The following is a 6,000-nucleotide window of genomic DNA, read 5'->3' as shown; positions in this document are numbered from 1 at the left end:
TGTATAGCCACCATATACTGTATAAGGTAGACTGTCAGAACTTTTTTCACAGGGTGTAAATGTCAAAGACTAAAGGACGCAGCTTTATGCGGAGAGGAGCAAACTTTAAAAGATATGTGCAGGGCAAGTTTTATAGACAGGGATTACTGGGTGACTGCAACCCATTGCCAGGGAACGTGGTGGAGACAGATAGAATGGCGGCATTGAAGAGGCTTCTAGATAGGTGCATGATATGCAGAGAACAGAAGGATATGGATCGCATGCAGGTGGAGGAGATTAGTTTTCAATTGGCACAGACATTGTGGGCCAACAACCTTTTCTATGCATTACTGTTCTATGTTCTAACATCTTAAAGCTCTTCCACTATTGCAAGATACGTGTGATAGAATATTCTCCGTTGCCTGGATGAGTGCTACACCAACACATGCTTCTTGCTAGTTGCTAGCTAGTTGGATTGGCAGCTCATATAATGACTAAGTATTACTCTTTCCCTGCTCTGTACACTTTGACAGCTATGTAGGACTGCAATTTTACAATTTTTTTAAACAAAACCATAACAGGTAGGAAAATAGTCATAAAACAATCAATGAGATTCCAACTAAAATGATCTAGGATCACTTTCAATGTACACACATTCTACAATTATGGCTTTTAGAAAAGTTTAAAATGTTTGTTAGAGAATGGTAATATCCTTGGATCTGTCAAAATGCACTGAATAATAATCACATACGTATTAGAATAAATTACTACAGGTGTCGTTCTGAAGCCTCCTGACAAATTGTTCAAAGAATAACTACAGAAATCATAACATCGCGTCATGCCTTTTTAATGATAAGAAATGTGGCAATTCAAATGTTTTTTTGGTCATTATATTGAAAAACAGAAATTTAGAGAAAATCAGCCCTCTTACTGCAATATCATGAAAATTCACCCACTTAAAGGGCGCTGCGACTAGTTAGAAATCAAATAGAGCATAAAATTGCAGATTTACAAGTATAAAAAGTCATGGACTAAATATTCTCTTTCATCAAAGTTATTTCTTTTTCATCTTGTTTGTTGATGCTTCAGACATTTCCAGAGGAAGAAGTTTCATGCTTGTATTTGTCAAACCCTGCAAAATACAATACAGATGTAAATGTGTATACATTTTCTCACTGACTGTCTCAGTTCTTTACAACTTCATATGAAAATGCTTTAATTTTTTTCAAATGATCCACAGGCAGTCGTTTTTTGTAGACAAAAAGGTGCCAGTAGATAAACATAAGTGTCACATTGCTGGGAAACAAAGTAATGATGTTTAACTTTTTAGAAGTGCCGGTACACCATTTATCACAAGTAAAATCAGTCCACAGGTGTCAAATCACTCCCCATTGATGAAGTCACCAGAGGACAGAGACCCATGGTTCAGGTTTTGCCTTCGTTGTCATTTGGCATGTATGTCTCTCACCAGATGCTCTTCCTCGAGCTCAATAATTACATCCTCTCAAAGTAATGAAGCTGACAGTAAGTAGGTATAAAGAGATGTAGAATAGATTGTAAAGAATGCTCACTAGTAATTCAAACAGCTGGCCTTCCAAGCCTTTGTTAATTATAGAAACATTTGTACAAGTTTTAACAATGGTGAAGCAAACTTAGAAATAAACTGATACTGAACTAAAAGCGTTATTGATTAAAGTAGTAGATAAGTGTGCATTCTAGGAAGAATCATGTCTTATAAATTTGACTGTGTACAGTTTTGGTTGCAACGCTATAGGGAGGATGTCATCAAGTTGGAGGATGCAGAAAAAATCAGGAGGATCTTGCCTGGACTGTAAGACCCGAGTTATAAGGAGAGATGGTAGAGTCTGGGACTGTTTACCTTGGTGTGAAGGAAGCCGAGGGGTGATCTTTTAGAGGTTATTAATTGAGGGTAAGAGGGTATATATTCACGGTCTTTTCCCAGGGTAGGGCAATCTAAAACCAAACGGCATAAGTTTAAGGTGTGAGAGGAGAGGGGATCGAACGGGCCAGCTTTTCACACGGAAGGTAGTGGATATGTGGAAAGACCTGACAGAGGAGGTGACAAGAGGCAGTACAATTACAACATTCAAAAACATTTGGACAGGTGCATAGATAGGGAAGGTTGAGGGGAACAAACACAAGCAAATGGCATTAGTTTAGACAGCATCTTGATTAGTATGGAGGATGTTGGAGGGAATTTTGTGTTCAACCTGTATCCTGAAACCGGCTTTCACGTGTGGCCCAGTTGCCCTCTTAATTTACGACTCCGATCGGAAAAGACATAAAGAACATCTCGTAGAGCAGTGGTGAGTTTCTGAAACATGTTGGCTTATTCAAGGCCTTATCGGTATGCACAGAAAAAACACTCTGAGAGAACCCAAAGTGTTTCAAAGAATCGCAACACCCCAAACATTTTTATATTTCCATGACACAAGGGTTACATGTGGATTTTACACCTTTGAAACAATTTACCATTGATCAGTCGCCATAGCCTTTCATCTTTAAGTTCCCCAAAGTTACCTTTAACAGGGGGGTGGAATCTCGTGCAGGACAGAGGCACGTGAGAGGCTAGAAGTTGGTATGGCGGGTGGTATGGAAAAGGTTAGTGGACAGAATAGGCACGTGAAAAGCACAGAGTGAGGAAGGAGGGTTGGTTTAAACTGCACGTATTTTAATGCTAATGGCCTGATGGGTAAAGCAGATGAGCTTAGGGCATGGATAGGTACGAGCGACTGGGACGTTGTAGCCATGACTGAAACCTGGTTAAGAGTGGGCTCAACGTTCCGGGGTACAGGAGTTTCGGGAGAGACAGGGGTGAGGGAGAAAGAGGAGGGGGGGGTTGCATTGTTGGTTAAAGAGGATGTCTTTAAAGGCAGTGATCATAGGTAACATTACGGACGGTTCATCAAGTGAGACTATATGGGTGGAACAAAAAAGGGATGGTCACCTTGTCGGGGGTGTTCTACAGACCCCCGAATAGTCAACGGGAATTAGAAGAACAAATATGCCAGGAGATTGCAGACAGCTGCAGACCAAATAAGGTTATTGTAGTAGGGAATTTTAACTTTCCCAATATAGACTGGGAAAATCATAGTGTGAAGGGTTTAGATGGGGGGCAATTCCTCAAAAGTGTTCAGGAGTGTTTACTTAAGCAATATTCTAAATGCGGAGGAATGGTTGATGGAATTAAATCCAGAGAAGTGTGAGGTGTTAGCATTTTGGGATGTCGAACAAGGGCAAGGCCTACACAGTAAATGGTAGGCCTCTGGGTAGTGTTGTAGAGCAGAGGGATCTAGGAGTACATGTGCATGGTTCTTTGAAGGTCGAGTTGCAGGCAGATAAGATGGTCAAAAAGGCTTTTGGCACTTTGGCCTTCATTAGTCAGAGTATTGAGTATAGAAGTTGGGAGGTCATGTTGCAATTGTATAAGATGTTGGTGAGATCGCATTTAGAATATTGTATTCAGTTCTGGGCACCATGTTTTAGGAAAGATATTGTTAAGCTTGAAAGGGTTTAGAAAAGATTTACAAGGATGTTGCCAGGACTTGAAGGGAGAGGTTGAGTAGGCTGTGTTTCTATTCCATGGAGCACTGGAGGATGAAGGGGTGATCTAATAGAGGTGTCTTAAATCATGAGAAGAATAGATTGGGTAGATGCATAGTCTCTTGCCCAGAGTAGGGGAATCGAGGACCAGAGGATCTAGGTCAGGAAATTGGTCAGGAAATGGTGTTAGGTAAACTGTTGGGACTGAAGATAGATAAATCACCGGGGCCTGATGGTCTGCATCTACAGTACACAAGGAGGTTGCCGTAGAAATTGTGGATGCATTGGCTAATCATTTTCTAATGTTATCTCGACTGGATCAGTTTCTGTGGACTGGAGGGTAGCCAATGTAACCCCATTTTTAATAATGGAGGGAGAGAGAAAACAGGGGATTATAGACCAGTTAGCCTTACATCGGTAGTGGGGAAGACGCTTAAGTCAATTGTTAAAGATGTTATAGCAGCACATTTGGAAAACAGTGACAGGATCAGTCAAAGTCCACAGGGATTTATGAAGGGGAAATCATGCTTGACTAATCTTCTGGAATTTTTTGAGGATGTAACAAGTAGAATGGATAAGGGAAAGCCAGTGGATGTCAGATAAGGGAAAGCCAGTTGGACTTTCAAAAAGCCTTTGAAAAGTGTGCAAAATTAGAGCACATGGTATTGGGGTAGGGTCTGGACATGGATAAAGAACTGGTTTGCAGACAGAAAGCAAAGAGTAGAAATTAACGGGACCTTTTCAGAATGGCAGGCGGTGACTAGTGAGGTGCCGCAAGGCTCAGTGCTGGGACCCCAATTATTTACAATATATATTAACGATTTAGACAAGGGAATTAAATGTGCGGATGACACAAAGCTGGGTGGCAGTGTGAGCTGCGAGGAGGATGCTATGAGGCTGCAGGATGACTTGGATAGGTTGGGTGAGTGGGCAGATGCAGTATAATGTGGATAAATGTGAGGTTATCCATTTTGGTGGCAAGAACAGGAAGGCAGATTATTACCTGAATGGTGTCAGATTAGGAAAAGGGGAGGTGCAACGAGACCTGGCTGTGCTTGTACATCAGTCACTGAAAGTAAGCATGCAGGCACAGCAGGCAGTGAAGAAAGCTAATGGCATGTTGACCTTCATTGCGAGAGGATTTGAATATAGGAACAAGGAGGTCCCACTTCAGTTGTACAGAGCCCTGGTGAGACCGCACCTGGAGTATTGTGTGCAATTTTGGTCTCCTAATTTGAGGAAGGGCATTATTGCTAATGAGGGAGTGCAGCGTAGGTTCACCAGGTTAATTCCCGGGATGGCGGGACTCCTGCACCTATTTTTCTATGTTTGCCGACATGGAAAGCAGCAAAATCTGCAGAAGTACAGAGATAATATTGCGGGTACCAATTCAGGGCAGGATGACCCAGCCAGCTAGAGTTGGCATATTTAAATATAGGGCATTGTATTTAAATACAGTATTTTGTTGCACATGGTTGATTTGCAGGCCTTTTCTATGTGAACATTGTTATGGGCCAGATGCAACACGGTTGCCAGACAGGATAAGGGGAACAGATTCATTTCTCTGAAAAGCTTAGGTGAATCAGATGAAGTAAGCAAATTCAAAACCACCAGAACAGACACTAATTTTTCAACATAATCACTGAGTTTAATGTCTTGAATTCCCATTGAGCGACTTTGCCTCATGTCCCTATATCATTAATAGAAATCTCTAGAATACCAATCCAGTAAATTAATCCTACACAGCTATGTCCATTGGTTGGGTTTTCAGATTCCCTTGTGTTTCCCTCTCAAAGCTCTTCCTCTTCTTTCAAGATCATCAGTACAAACTATCACTTATATCCCCATTTATGGGTCTATGTCAAAACTAGTTCTATTACCAATACTTTGGCTAAAGGCAATATATTAACATAACTCGTTGTTATTTCCTTTACAACAAAAGTATTGTAATCGTGGTCATGAACATCAGGGGTATAAGGCATAAGAGCCAAACAGCGTGAAAACAGGCCCTTCGGCCAACCTACCCATGCCGACCAATCTACACTTGTCCCACCAGCCCACGTTTCACCTATAGGTGTGTAGTCAGGAGATATGAGGGAGTTTCTAAATGAATATTTCACTAGAGAGGATGTGAAGGAGTGAGGTACACTGTTATTCTGGAATATGTCGGTGACAGAAAAAAGAAATTGGTGAAGATATTGGCCCATTTGGTAGAGTTGGCAAGGCATAGCGGGAGCGCTGTGTTGGGAGAGAGGCTGTGTAGTGGTGAAGAGCTACAGTATGTGGAGAGTAAGTACGGTGCTTTGGCTTAGGAGGCTCAAGTGATGTGTGGAGGGTAAATGTGAGGCTTTGGCTCAAGAGATTTCGACAAGGAGGTTAAGGCAAAGAGGCCGAGCAGAGGGGACAGGAGGTACAGATGCTATTTCTTGTCTGTAATTGTTGTGTTTATTTTTCCTC

The 6,000-nt window shown here is 41.6% G+C and overlaps 1 long non-coding RNA gene across 1 annotated transcript in view; it reads right to left on the bottom strand.

Annotated features, from left to right (window-relative positions):
* Positions 1 to 809: 809 nt before the first annotated feature.
* Positions 810 to 6,000, bottom strand: part of LOC116978694 — a 47,174-nt gene continuing 41,983 nt past the window's right edge. Inside the window, exon 4 of the long non-coding RNA XR_004413504.1 lies at positions 810 to 1,111. This is a non-coding gene — a long non-coding RNA (uncharacterized LOC116978694). The remainder of the gene's footprint in view (positions 1,112 to 6,000) is intronic.

The sequence above is a fragment of the Amblyraja radiata genome, chromosome 11 (genome assembly GCF_010909765.2).
Source record: "Amblyraja radiata isolate CabotCenter1 chromosome 11, sAmbRad1.1.pri, whole genome shotgun sequence".
Lineage (NCBI taxonomy): Eukaryota > Metazoa > Chordata > Chondrichthyes > Rajiformes > Rajidae > Amblyraja > Amblyraja radiata.
This window is presented reverse-complemented; position numbering and strand designations above follow the sequence as displayed.